Source organism: Salvelinus alpinus, chromosome 17 (genome assembly GCF_045679555.1).
Source record: "Salvelinus alpinus chromosome 17, SLU_Salpinus.1, whole genome shotgun sequence".
Taxonomy (NCBI): Eukaryota; Metazoa; Chordata; class Actinopteri; order Salmoniformes; family Salmonidae; genus Salvelinus; species Salvelinus alpinus.
Genome location: NC_092102.1, coordinates 2,480,905 through 2,496,025, shown reverse-complemented (window position 1 = coordinate 2,496,025; position 15,121 = coordinate 2,480,905). Strand labels below are relative to the sequence as shown.

Genomic DNA, 15,121 nt, shown 5'->3' with positions numbered 1-15,121 from the left:
CCTCACACAGGATATACACCTGGCCTGTACTTATTTCTGGCTGTACATCTAACTACTTTTGTCTTTCCTCCCTGTGTAGCGGTGAAGTACACAGTGGAAGCTGACATGGATCGCCGGAACCCTCGAGTTCACTTCCTGGTCAATAAGCATGACACCTACACAGGCCTCCTCAACATGCCATCTCCCAAGAACGAGTGTCAGGTGCTGGAGCTCAGAGTTGAGGTAAAATACTGTACACACAGACACGCATATGACTGATCACACAGGACAGACACACACACACACACACGCACACATATGACTGATCACACAGGAACACACACTCATCTGTGTCATCTTGTCACGTTCTGACATTAGTTCCTTTTTTATGTCTTTATTTTAGTTGGTCAGGGCGTGAGTTGGGGTGGGCATTCTATGTTGTTTTTCTATGTTTTGTTCTAGTCGTTATATTTCTATGTGTTTGGCCTAGTATGGTTCTCAATCAGAGGCAGGTGTCGATCGTTGTCTCTGATTGAGAATCATACTTAGGTAGCCTGTTTTCCCACTATGGGTTGTGGGTAGTTATTTTCTGTTTAGTGTTTTTGTTTGCACCTTACAGAACTGTTCGTTTGTCGAGTATTCATTCTTTATTAAATGTATTATGAATACGTACCACGCTGCACTTTGGTCCTCTTCTCCTTCCACCAACGACAACCGTTACACATCTTCTCCAGGAATATGTGAGGGACAAACTGGAGCCGGTGGTTTTCTCCCTGAATGTGTCCCTGGATGAACAGAAAGTCAGGAAAGCCCTGCAGAACCTGGACTCCTACCCTGTATTGAGCCACACACAGAAAATGAGTGAGAGGAAGGTGGTATGTTACTGATTTAGGAATAACCTGATTCCAGTGAGTACATAGTGATGTGTGTTTTCAAACTCTTTCTTCCCGTTTTTTTGCAGATCAACTTTCAGAAGGAGTGTGGCTCAGACAACAAGTGCACCAGTAACCTGCAGCTAACAGCTAAGTTTGCTAACGAGAGACTGAAGCCTTACCCCAGGTATGTGGAAAACACGGAAGAAGATATGTTATTCATGTGGTATCGGGCAGATCGTCCGTCTGAATACATTGAAAGTCGATGTTACTCTAAGAACTGCATAATTCAATCAATCTAAAATGGATCAAGCCTCAACTCTATCAAATCATGTAGGTCCCCACCAAAAATTGGTTTGGACCCCAGTGCTTCGGATTCACACGATTTCCCTCTGGCGCAATATTTTGTCCATGGTCCCTCATACATGAACTGTGATGTCCTGTGTGCATACAGCCAGGGGAACCACCCATTGCTGCAGTACGGCAATAATGTGAAGAAGATGATGCTACTAGTGGAGGTAACTAACCTGCCTGGCCCTGGGAAGGTAGCTGAGGACGCCCACCAAGCCATGCTCAACATCTCCATCCCCTCCACTCTCAGATACTCTAGCATGCGTTCCCAGGTACATCCACCAGGGAGTGACAAAGGGTTGGGTGAAGTCTGACGATTGACAGGTCCATTGACCAAATTGCTCTGTCAACTATGTTCTGTACATACAGGTAATAGTGTCATAATACCAACTGATATTTACTCGTGAGCTGTTGAACTGTTGCACCCTCTATAATCACTGTGGTTATTACTAGACCCTGCTGGTCATCTAAGAAAGTTTGAACGTCTTGAAGAACGATCTGGCATAAATGGCTATGTGCTCTTTTAATCTCCAGAAGAGGACTGGCCACCCCTCGGAGCCTGGTTCCTCTCTAGGTTTCTTCCTAGGTACCTGCCTTTCTGGGGAGTTTGTCCTGGCCACTGTGCTTCTGCGTCTGCATTGCTTGTCCTTTGGTGTTTTAGGCTGGGTATCAGAATAGCACTCTGTAACAACTGCTGATGTGAAAAGGACTTTATAAAATACATTTGATTGACTATGTGTATTTATTTGTAGGATCCTGATGTAGAATGTAGTGCCGAGAAGACTGTTATCTGTGAGCTGGGGAATCCACCGAGGAGCAATGAGATGGTAAGGCCATACTCTTTTAACCCATAGAGATTATACAGTACACCACATCATTGGTTTTACCCTACTGTAATGTTGCCTTGTGATAGTTCAAGTCTCACGACCCCTCCCATGGTTTGCAGGTCTCTCTGCAGCTCATCTTTGAAACATCCGGAATCAACCTGAACACCTGTTGTCTACGTAAGCAACAGGAGATAGTTGTCGTCACTCTACATCCTCATATCATTATCTCATATTTACAGCAGTCAGTCTTTATGTCCGAGGGGGATATATGAATATAATTGGGTAAATAAACGAACCAAATAAACACTGATGTTGTTGTTTCTGCAGGTCGAGTGAGCAGAATGACCTGTGCACTGTGGTCCTGCTGATAGAGAACTTCATCCAGACTTCCTTTTCCATGTAAGTGTAACTTCAGGCACACACACCACGTTGTCCTAATGCAAGGCCAAGAGCCTGTTTCACAATCTAACTTCCATTGTCATCCCCCTTCTTCTTCTTCTTGTTCTTCCATCCTTCCTTCCCCCCTCCTCTAAACAGAGACAAGTCTCTGGTCCAGACCTACTTCAGCGGGAAGGTGATGGGGGAGTCAGCTATGAACACCACCAGTGACGTGGGCAGTCTGGTGGAATAGACCTTCAAGGTGAGACACCAGCACTTAGCTAGCGTCAGCTATGTTGTGGGCTAGTGAGTGATGCTTCCCTTTAAGTCTGAGCTGTAATTGTAGGCTGAACAGTTTTGCGAAGTAATATGTTCTGGACAGATTTAGTCAGTTGTCTGGAGTCGTGTGGGCGAGCTAGGTGTAGCTAGGTGTTGGCAGAAAAAAATGATAATGTGCTGTTAATATTACTATAAACACCACACTGCTTCTTCTTGTGATGTTGTGGGGGAAGAGACCCCAAATAAACTGGATTACATTACAGAACATTTAGATATAAATGATTTATGTAGAATAGACATGCTTTGTAGTCACACAGAATGAGGAATCCCGTAAGCTCTGTATACATTGTCATTTTTATATCGATATCTGTTCTGTTGCCATGTGTTTTTCCTGTGGTGGCTGTGATACCACCGTTCTACCACCAGGCGTCAGTGGAGGGAGAGCCTCTGGGTGCGCTGGGGACCCCTGGCCATGGAGTTTGAGTTGCCCCACGAGGTGACCAATGGGAAGTGGCTTCTCTACCTGACTGAGATCGTCACCAAAGGGACAACTGAGACACACTGTGTCCCTCCAGGGGACATCGTCAATCTGCTCAACCTCACGGTGAGTTACCAGAGTCTACAGAGGCCACAGAAACAGGTTTTAAATACTAATTTCTACGGACTTTTGAGAAAAGGACACAGACAAATCTTAACATACAAAGGTGCACATTTACAAGGCTAAGGGGGCCTTGCAGAGGGGCAGTTACTCTGGTACAGTCCAATCAGTCTTTGGGCCATGGCCATTCATACTGTACTGAATACCAGTCTGACTGTTAATGTGGATATATTCCACTAAACAACCATTTTGTACTCTTTCTTTGCCCCTGCCAGGTTGTTACTAAGGCTGCTCTATATAAAGTATGGTTTTAAACATAATGTCATATTTTCAATTTATAATACAGTTATTATACTGTAATAATAACCATCAACATGCACCGTTCAAAACTGTTTAAAAAATTTTTTAAAGGTCAAACTGAAATGAATCAATCTCCACTCCACAATTATCAAAAATAAAATATCATCATGGCTGACTCTCTCCTGCATTAAGTTCACACATGCAATACACCCTCGAGACTTAATCTGTTATCACTTAATCAGAGATCATTTATGATCGTTCAGACTATGAGCTTGGAGAGGCACTTCTCACTATCTTACCTGTTGGTTTGTAGCCTCTCTCTCTCAAACTGTCTGTCCATGGGTATCATCAAGTCTGCCTCTCTCCTCCAGAGAAGCCCCTCGCGCGACACACGGAACGGGTCGGCTGTGGGCGGGATCGCCGAGGCTTTCCAAACAGACAAGCGATGGGCAGAGCGGGGCTGATATAGCTCAGTGGGTTTGTGTTGGGCTTGTTGTTGATAGAAATGCCATGAATTGGACTGACATGATTCTTTAGAATCAGAGAGGCGTGTTTGTTATGTCCGTCCTCCAGCTGAACAGGGCACTAGAACCAAAGATTATAGATAAACTGACAAGATAGCTAGCAATTTTTTTTCCCATATTAGCATTGACATGAAATCTGTCAAAACACCTCAAAACAAGACATGGTATCAATAACAAGATGAAATGAGCTGAAACGAGACACTTACGATTCCCCAAATGGCAATTTCTTGTCATTTTTGCTAGCAATTTGGCCATCCAGAATCACAACAACATGTTGACTTCTGCCCCAAGGAAACGCACACGCCATTTTCGTGAGATGCCAGCTAACCCATATATAGAAATGCATTTATTAATGTCTACAGTCATTTTTGACACATTTATTTTTATAACAGACACCTTAATGCATACTTTTAGATTATATTATGTGAGCTAAACATAACAAGAAAAGGGCTTCAAAGCCTCTCAATGGGCAATACATAGCATCAGCAATCCAGGGTTTATATACACCATTGTTATAGAACAGCGTGTTGACTTTTTGATTACACTTACCAAATTGTACAAACATACAGTGCATTCGGGAACTATTCAGACCCCTTGACTTTTTCCACATTTTGCTACGTTACAGCCTTATTCTAAAATGGATCAACATATTTCCCCTCATCAATCTGCACACAATACCCCATAATGACAAAGCGAAAACAGGTTCTAAGACATTTTTGTGTGCTTAGGGTTGCTGTCCTGTTGGAAGGTGAACCTTCACCCCAGTCTGAGGTCCTGAGCGCTCTGGAGCAGGTTTTCATCAAGGATTTCTCTGTACTTTGCTCCATACATCTTTCCCTCGATCCTGACTAGTCTCCCAGTCCCGTCTCCAAGTCTACCATAAAGGCCTGATTGGTGGTGCTGCAGAGATGGTTGTCCTTCTGGAAGGTTATTCCTTCTCCACAGAGGAACTTTGGAGCTCTGTCAGAGTGACCATCGGATTCTTGGTCACCTCTCTCCCGTTTGCCAAGGCCCTTCTCCCCCGTTTGCTCAGTTTGGCTGGGCGGCCAGCTCTAGGAAGAGTCTTGGTGGTTATAAACTTCTTCCATTTATGAATGATGTAGGCCACTGTGTTCTTGGAGACCTTCAATGCTGCAGACATTTTTTGATACCCTTCCCCAGATCTATGCCTCGACACAATCCTGTCTTGGAGCTCTACGGACAATTCCTTCGACCTTATTGCTTGGTTTTTGCTCTGACATGCAATGTCAACTGTGGGACCTTATGTAGACAGTTATGTGCCTTTCCAAATCATGTCCAATCAATTGAATTTACCATAGGTGGTCTCCAATCAAGTTGATGATCAATGGAAACAGGATGCACCTGAACTCAGTTTCAAGTCTCATAGCAAAGGGTCTGAATACTTATGTAAATAAGGTATTTCAATTTTTATTTGAAATACAATTGCAAAAATTTCTAAAGACCTGTTTTCGCTTTGTCATTATGAGGTATCGTGTGTAGATTGCGGAGGATTTTTAAATTGATTTAATTCCTTTTAGAATAAGGCCGTAATGTAACAAAATGTGGGAAAAAGGAAGGCGTCTGAATACTTTCCGAATGCACTGTAGAGTGCAATGACTGTACATTTTGTGGAAAAGGCGTGCTGACTGCTCATGATTCACCATGCATGCTACGTTGTGTCGAGGCGTGGTGGAATGAGAACGTACCTCAACCAATGGAAACAGCCACCCCCGCCCCATTCTGTGTGCCACGGCAAGGGGTACTTACCTCTTTATGAAGTTAACACATGCAATACACCCTCTAGACTTTTTTATTTATTTTTATTTCACCTTTATTTAACCAGGTAGGCTAGTTGAGAACAAGTTCTCATTTGCAACTGCGACCTGGCCAAGATAAAGCATAGCAGTGTGAACAGACAACACAGAGTTACACATGGAGTAAACAATAAACAAGTCAATAACATGGTAGAAAAAAAAAAAGAGAATCTATATACAATGTGTGCAAAAGGCATGAGGTAGGCAATAAATCGAATAATTACAATTTAGCAGATTAACACTGGAGTGATAAATCATCAGATGATCATGTGCAAGAAGAGATACTGGTGTGCAAAAGAGCAGAAAAGTAAATAAATAAAAGCAGTATGGGGGGTGAGGTAGGTAAATTGGGTGGGTAGTTTACAGATGGACTATGTACAGCTGCAGCGATCGGTTAGCTGCTCGGATAGCAGATTTTTAAAGTTGTTGAGGGAGATAAAAGTCTCCAACTTCAGAGATTTTTGCAATTCGTTCCAGTCGCAGGCAGCAGAGAACTGGAAGGAAAGGCGTCCAAATGAGGTTTTGGCTTTAGGGATGATCAGTGAGATACACCTGCTGGAGCGCGTGTTGCAGGTGGGTGTAGCCATCGTGACCAGTGAACTGAGATAAGGCGGCACTTTACCTAGCATAGCCTTGTAGATGACCTGGAGCCAGTGGGTCTGACGACGAACATGTAGCGAGGGCCAGCCGACTAGGGCATACAGGTCGCAGTGGTGGGTCGTATAAGGTGCTTTAGTAACAAAACGAATGGCACTGTGATAAACTGCATCCAGTTTGCTGAGTAGAGTATTGGAAGCTATTTTGTAGATGACATCGCCGAAGTCGAGGATCGGTAGGATAGTCAGTTTTACTAGGGTAAGTTTGGCGGCGTGAGTGAAGGAGGCTTTGTTGCGGAATAGAAAGCCGATTCTTGCTTTGATTTTGGATTGGAGATGTTTGATATGAGTCTGGAAGGAGAGTTTGCAGTCTAGCCAGACACCTAGGTACTTATAGATGTCCACATATTCTAGGTCGGAACCGTCCAGGGTGGTGATGCTAGTCGGGCGTGCGGGTGCAGGCAGCGAACGGTTGAAAAGCATGCATTTGGTTTTACTAGCGTTTAAGAGCAGTTGGAGGCCACGGAAGGAGTGTTGTATGGCATTGAAGCTCGTTTGGAGGTTAGATAGTACAGTGTCCAAGGAAGGGCCGGAAGTATATAGAATGGTGTCGTCTGCGTAGAGGTGGATCAGGGAATCGCCCGCAGCAAGAGCAACATCATTGATGTATACAGAGAAAAGAGTCGGCCCGAGAATTGAACCCTGTGGTACCCCCATAGAGACTGCCAGAGGACCGGACAACATGCCCTCCGATTTGACACACTGAACTCTGTCTGCAAAGTAGTTGGTGAACCAGGCAAGGCAGTCATTAGAAAAACCGAGGCTACTGAGTCTGCCGATAAGAATATGGTGATTGACAGAGTCGAAAGCCTTGGCCAGGTCGATGAAGACGGCTGCACAGTAATGTCTTTTATCGATGGCGGTTATGATATCGTTTAGTACCTTGAGCGTGGCTGAGGTGCACCCATGACCGGCTCGGAAACCGGATTGCACAGCGGAGAAGGTACGGTGGGATTCGAGATGGTCAGTGATCTGTTTGTTGACTTGGCTTTCGAAGACCTTAGATAGGCAGGGCAGGATGGATATAGGTCTGTAACAGTTTGGGTCCAGGGTGTCTCCCCCTTTGAAGAGGGGGATGACCGCGGCAGCTTTCCAATCCTTGGGGATCTCAGATGATACGAAGGAGAGGTTGAACAGGCTGGTGATAGGGGGTGCGACAATGGCGGCGGACAGTTTCAGAAATAGGGGGTCCAGATTGTCAAGCCCAGCTGATTTGTATGGGTCCAGGTTTTCCAGCTCTTTCAGAACATCTGCTATCTGGATTTGGGTAAAGGAGAAGCTGGGGAGGCTTGGGCGAGTAGCAGCGGAGGGGGCGGGGCTGTTGGCCAAGGTTGGAGTCGCCAGGAGGAAGGCATGGCCAGCCATTGAGAAATGCTTGTTGAAGTCTTCGATTATCACGGATTTATCGGTGGTGACCGTGTTACCTAGCCTCAGTGCAGTGGGCAGCTGGGAGGAGGTGCTCTTGTTCTCCATGGACTTTACAGTATCCCAGAACTTTTTGGAGTTAGAGCTACAGGATGCAAATTTCTGCTTGAAAAAGCTGGCCTTTGCTTTCCTGACTGACTGCGTGTATTGGTTCCTGACTTCCCTGAACAGTTGCATATCGCGGGGGCTCTTCGATGCTATTGCAGTTCGCCACAGGATGTTTTTGTGCTGGTCGAGGGCAGTCAGGTCTGGAGTGAACCAAGGGCTATATCTGTTCTTGGTTCTGCATTTTTTGAACGGAGCATGCTTGTCTAATATGGTGAGGAAGTAACATTTAAAGAATGACCAGGCATCCTCAACTGACGGGATGAGGTCAATATCCTTCCAGGGAACCCGGGCCAGGTCGATTAGAAAGGCCTGCTCGCAGAAGTGTTTTAGGGAGCGTTTGACAGTGTTGAGGGGTGGTCGTTTGACCGCGGACCCGTGGCGGATACAGGCAATGAGGCAGTGATCACTGAGATCTTGATTGAAGACAGCAGAGGTGTATTTGGAGGGCAGGTTGGTCAGGATAATGTCTATTAGGGTGCCCATGTTTACGGATTTAGGGTTGTACCTGGTGGGTTCCTTGATGATTTGTGTGAGATTGAGGGCATCAAGCTTGGATTGTAGGACTGCCGGGGTGTTAAGCATATCCCAGTTTAGGTCACCTAACAGAACAAACTCTGAAGCTAGATGGGGAGCGATCAATTCACAGATGGTGTCCAGGGCACAGCTGGGAGCTGAGGGGGGTCGGTAGCAGGCGGCAACAGTGAGAGACTTATTTCTGGAGAGATTAATTTTTAAAATTAGAAGTTCGAACTGTTTGGGCATAGACCTGGAAAGTATGACAGAACTTTGCAGGCTATCTCTGCAGTAGATTGCAACTCCTCCCCCTTTGGCAGTTCTATCTTGACGGAAAGTGTTATAGTTGGGTATGGAAATCTCAGAATTTTTGGTGGCCTTCCTAAGCCAGGATTCGGACACGGCAAGGACATCAGGGTTGGCAGAGTGTGCTAAAGCGGTGAGTAAGGCAAACTTAGGGAGGAGGCTTCTGATGTTGACATGCATGAGGCCAAGGCTTTTTCGATCACAGAAGTCAACAAATGAGGGTGACTGGGGACATGCAGGGCCTGGGTTTACCTCCACATCACCCGAGGAACAGAGGAGTAGTAGGATGAGGGTGCGGCTAAAGGCTATCAAAACTGGTCGCCTAGAGCGTTGGGGACAAAGAATAAAAGGAGCAGATTTATGGGCGTGGTAGAATAGATTCTGGGCATAATGTGCAGACAGGGGTATGGTGGGGCGTGGGTACAGCGGAGGCAAGCCCAGGCACTGGGTGATGATAAGAGAGGTTGTATCTCTGGACATGCTGGTCTCAATGGGTGAGGTCACCGCATGTGTGGGGGGTGGGACGAAGGGGGTATCAGAGGTATGGAGAGTGGAACTACGGGGTCCATTGCAAACCAAAACAATGATAACTAGCCTGAACAACAGTATGCAAGGCATATTGATATTTGAGGGAGACATACAATAAGGCATAAAGTGATTGCAGGTCTTGATTGGGAGAGCTAGCTAAAACAACAGGTGAGATAACAGCAGCTAGTCAGTTAACACAGCAGCAGCAGGTAAAAATGGCGACGGCTAGGCAGAGAGGGTCGGATTAACTACACACAGATCCTGAGTTAAAGCACAGAGACGACAGATAAAACACAAATAAACGGAATGGAGTACCGTGAATTAATGGACAGTCAAGCAAGCATCAGCTATGTAGCCAAGTGATCATAGTGTCCAGGGGGCAGCCGTAGATGGAGCAATGAGGCCTCCACTAAGCTAGCCCGCGGCGTAAGATTGTTCGATAGACCTGTTCAGATAGCAGCCGATATGCTCAAGACAGCTAACGATTAGCGGGCCGCAGTTAGCATATGGGCGTTCAGGTTACGTCGCGATGGAGGGGCCAGTTGAATAACTCCCTCGGGCAGATAACGTCGGTATCCCAGTCGTGAAGGCCCGGTGGGGCTCCGCATCGGCAGTAAAACGGGTCCGGATAGGTAATTGTAGCCCAGGAGTGGCTGATGGAACTCTTCAGCTGGCTAGCTCCGGGATAATTGGTGTTTGCTCCGGAATTGATGTTAGCCAATAGTCACTCGGATAGCAGCTAGTTAGCTGCAAGATCCAGGTGTAAATGTCCAGAGATTGCGGTAAAAATCCGGGGATATGGAGAGAAAATAGGTCTGGTATGCTCCGGTTTGAGTCGCGTTGTACAAAACTGGCAATACTTTTCCGAGCTAAAGGATAGCTGATAAGCGCTAGCTGTGGTTAGCTGAACTACTCACGTTAGCTTGTGAGCTGGCTAACTTCTGGCTAGATGAATAACTCCCTCGGGCAGATAACGTCGGTATCCCAGTCGTGAAGGCCCGGTGGGGCTCCGCATCGGCAGTAAAACGGGTCCGGATAGGTGATTGTAGCCCAGGAGTGGCTGATGGAACTCTTCAGCTGGCTAGCTCCGGGATAATTGGTGTTTGCTCCGGAATTGATGTTAGCCAATAGTCACTCGGATAGCAGCTAGTTAGCTGCAAGATCCAGGTGTAAATGTCCAGAGCTTGCGGTAAAAATCCGGGGATATGGAGAGAAAATAGGTCTGGTATGCTCTGGTCTGAGTCGCGTTGTACAAAACTGGCAATAGTTTTCCGAGCTAAAGGATAGCTGATAAGCGCTAGCTGTGGTTAGCTGAACTACTCACGTTAGCTTGTGAGCTGGCTAACTACTGGCTAGCTTCTGTTGTAGATTTCGGATACGAGGTGAATAATACCTTTGAGGAGAAAAAAAAAACAGATCCGCACCACATTTGGTGAGGTAGGTTGCAGGAGAGTGTTTTGAAGTTGAGTTTTTAAGAAGAAAAAAAATATATATAAAAAGAAATGCGAAGAAAAATATATAAAAAATATATACACGGGACAGGACGAGGACAAAGGACATCTGACTGCTACGCCATCTTGGATTACATGAGGTGTTATCATTTCATCAGAGAACATATATGATAACTCAGATTCACACTATGACAGATCATCAGCCTATGAACTCTATGGGCTTGGAGAGGCACTTCTCAATCTCTTACCTGTTGATTTGTGTCCTCTCTCTCTCTGCCTGTCTGACACAGCAAAAAAATTACTAAACTAACAAATCTACATGTAAAGCTAGCTAGCTACTAGCCAGGAGAAAGCTTATAGTTGCTCACGTTCGTTCACATATCAAAGTTAATTCACATTCATAAACTTTTTACTTAAACATACTTTGTTGTCGCCAACAACAATTACTTTCCCCAGTGCGGTGAGTAATTATGGTGGTGCTACACAGTGCTTTTTTCCCTCACTCACACACTGCCTCGCTGCTTGTAACAACCAAGAGTGAGAACAAAGCAGTCAGTGGGGGCGGAGGAAAGGACACGTTCCAGCAGCGGAGGCCTTTTCAAAATATAAAGGTCCCTCAACTAATCTGTTTTTATTTTATTTATTGGGGGGGCTGCTAACATAATCTATGTTTACACCCACAGTTAATCACCAATATTTGGAATAAGGAATACTATTTGGAACAAAACACCCAATGAATCCAGACTTGGACCTGACTCACAAGTCTAAAACAGGCTAAATATAATTATGTCTGCACAAAGATAGACTGAAAAGGTCAACGGTATTTTGGGAAGTTATGCAGGAGTTGTCTTTATTTCCATACCAGTAATTATGTGACGCAGTGTGGTTCTTCCCCTCCACCTCCTCTCCTTTTTGTCTCTTCCTCTAATCAGTTTTTCTCTCTCGTTGTCCGAGAACAGGAGCAAGCGTCCCAAACGAGGGGTGGAGGTTGAACAACCTCATACCACCGAGCCGCAGGCAGCCATTACCGTGCGGACGCGTCGTAAAGAACCCTATCTACTGGCGAGGACAGGAGATTAGAATAATTAACCATGAGTCCATGATCTATTCATTCTGATACTGAATATTACATAATATCTAGACAGGTGTATGGTCAATTAGAGGCCATAGACACAACGTGTCTCTCACTCTCCTGATGAATGCCTTTACTCTCTCTCCTCTTCAATCTGTTTTTTACTCTATGGGAAAATGTATTTCTTCGACTGACCTACATGGTCTATTTTTGTCTATTTCCTTAGTTTAGCCTCCAGATTTTGTAATTGTTACATGAAAAAAAAATCAACAATTCTAAAATCAGCCCTATTTGAATATGGCTTTCCCTACTGTGTTGTCTGTCTTCCCAACAGCTTGGCTTCTTCAAGCGGGCCATCTACTACCAGATTATGCCAAAGTACTGTGGAGTGAAAATCCGTAAAGAGGAGCGCTACCAGTTCAACATTGGCTTCCAGACGGAGGATGCAGGCAAAAAGTACTGGATCACCAACTGGACAGAGATGCAACGTTACCACTACTGAAACCCTTACCTTTGACCCTGAACTCTCGACTAGTCTCAGGAGTGTGGTGATGGAAGGACAAAAGGGGTTTTGTGATGTCACACAACTCGGAGGTCACAGCACATGGACTGATTGATTCTGGAACCTTCCTCTCCACCGTCTCCATAGATTTCATCAAAATATTTTGGTTATTTTTTGTGCAATGCGCCAAATATGATTCAGAAATCAGAATGTTTCAATTATTTTGATGAAAGGAGTGTTGTACATTGTAGGTGGGGTGTGTTCAAAAATCCCAGTTTGGTTGTAAACACAGGCTAATTTCATCTACTGTATATTTGCAGGGTTAAAAGTTGAAGTTTGACGTTTAAAGACCCTGTTATTTGCAGTTGATCTTAGTTGGACAGAAAACACATTATACGAGTAGAGAAAGAAGTGGTATGGAAGGGCAGTGCATAGTTTAGGTGACCCTGCTTGCCCTATCTATCCTCTGTATATCTACTTCTCACTATGACCGCTAAGCACTCCAGAAGGAAGACATAGAATAGCCTAGTAGTTGCTTGTTGTTATGCTCCATCTTTTGAACTAGATAATATTTGGTGGCGGGACGGGATGGTTGGAGTGCACTTGAATTCTGAATGGCTGACAGAAGACGAGCACGTCACTAAATGATCATTTATTTCACTGGACTGTGTGGTTACGACAGTAGAGCTCCGTTGCTGTTGGTCTAGTTGTAATCATATAGAGGGAGTCGTGACACTGTACTAAGTGTATACTGCAGGTCTGTAACCTGCATGAGATTACTGTACGTGACAGCAATATCGGCAGGCTAGAGACAACCTACAGAGCGTGATTGATGAGATTTTAGGTTTTCATTTTCTCGTAGTAAGTAGTAAACCCTACGGCTCTATCCAATCTTTATCGCTGAAGCGCTACAGATTGCGAGATGGTAATGTTCGATTGAACATATGCAGCGTTTACTGTGAATGCAGTCTCGGCTAACGTGGGAACATTGCCTTTAAATTTCAATCACGCTGTAGCGCTGAACTTCCACGATACGGATTTGAATAGAGCCCTGGTGTGCAAATGACTGACTGACTGAATGACTGCATTTCTCCTGAATCATTTACGTTGTCACATTTTACTTGTGTTTTCTTTCGTCGTTCTTTACTGCGCTTCATGTTTGGTAGGCAGCAGAGCAAATCTCATTGTGGTCAGCCCGCAGAACTAATGCCCACAGAGCAGTTCTCAGTCAACAGAGAGTAGATATTGACTCCGTCCAAAATGGCACCCTATTCCCTACATACAGTAGTGCACTACTTTTGACCAGGACCAGGTTTCCCGATAGCGATGGACCTTGGGCTTACAAGTGCTTTAAAATGCATTGTTCCTACAAACAGATGCAGCATGCGATTCCCAAAACACCACGCGGAAAGGACGTTCCACTGCTCCAAAGTGCGTCGTTGGATCACGTGTCGATACTGACAGGATTGAAAGAAAGGCAGCACTGCCTTTCTCCATTAAAATTTCTCCATTAAAATATTACCTTTAACATTCCACAATACTGACGACAGATATTATAGAGCGATATTATCACGTTATGGCTGCAAATATTTAGGTAGCTTATTCTAGGCTAATGCTTACCCTATCATAATGCACTAAATCACATATGTGGCGCATCATTGCACACGTTGTCACACATCATGAAATACACTATATATACAAAAGTACAGTATGTGGACACCCCTTCAAATGAGTGGATTCGGCTATTTCAGCCACATGTATAAAACTGAGCTCACCGCCATGCAATCTCCATAGACAAACATTGGCAGTAGAATGGCCTTACTGAAGAGCTCAGTGAATTTCAATTTGGCACCGTCATAGGATGCTACCTTTCCAACAAGTCAGTTCGTCAAAATTTCTGCCCTGCTAGAGCTGCCCCGGTGAACGGTAAGTGATGTTATTGAGAAGTGGAAACATCTAGGAGCAACAACGGCTCAGCCGTGAAGTGGTAGGCGACACAAGCTCACAGAACGGGACTGCCGAGTGCTTAAGCGCGTAGCGTCTGTCCTCAGTTGCAACACTCACTAACGAGTTCCAAACCACCTCTGGAAGCAACATCAACACAAGAACTGTACGTCGGGAGCTTCACGAAATGGGCTTCAATGGCCGAGCAGCTGCACACAAACCTAAGATCTCCATGTGCAATGCCAAGCGTCTGCTGGAGTGGTGTAAAGCTTGCCACCATTGGATTCTGGAGCAGTGGAAATCAAGCTTTACCATCTGGCAGTCCGGCGGACGAATCTGGGTTTGGTGGATGTCAGGAGAATGCTACCTGACCCAATGCACAGTGCCAACTGTAAAGATTGGTGGAGGAGGAATAATGGTCTAGGGCTGTTTTTCATGGTTCGGGCTAGGCCCTTTAGTTCCATTGTAGGGAAATCTTAACACTACAGCATACAATGACATTCTAGATCCCAGAAGAGTGGAGGCTGTTATAGCAGCAAAGGAGGGATCAACTCCATATTAATGCCTATAATTTTGGAATGAAATGTTCGACGAGCAGGTGTCCACAGTCTTGGTCATTTACTGTATATTGAGGCAAAAATTTGACAGTGTAGCCTACAACTTGCAAAATATAACATGACATTTATTTAAATGT

General features: G+C 45.0%; 1 pseudogene; it reads left to right on the top strand.

Annotated features, from left to right (window-relative positions):
* Positions 1 to 12,483, top strand: part of LOC139543208 (integrin alpha-3-like) — a 28,233-nt pseudogene extending 15,750 nt beyond the window's left edge.
* Positions 12,484 to 15,121: the final 2,638 nt, after the last annotated feature.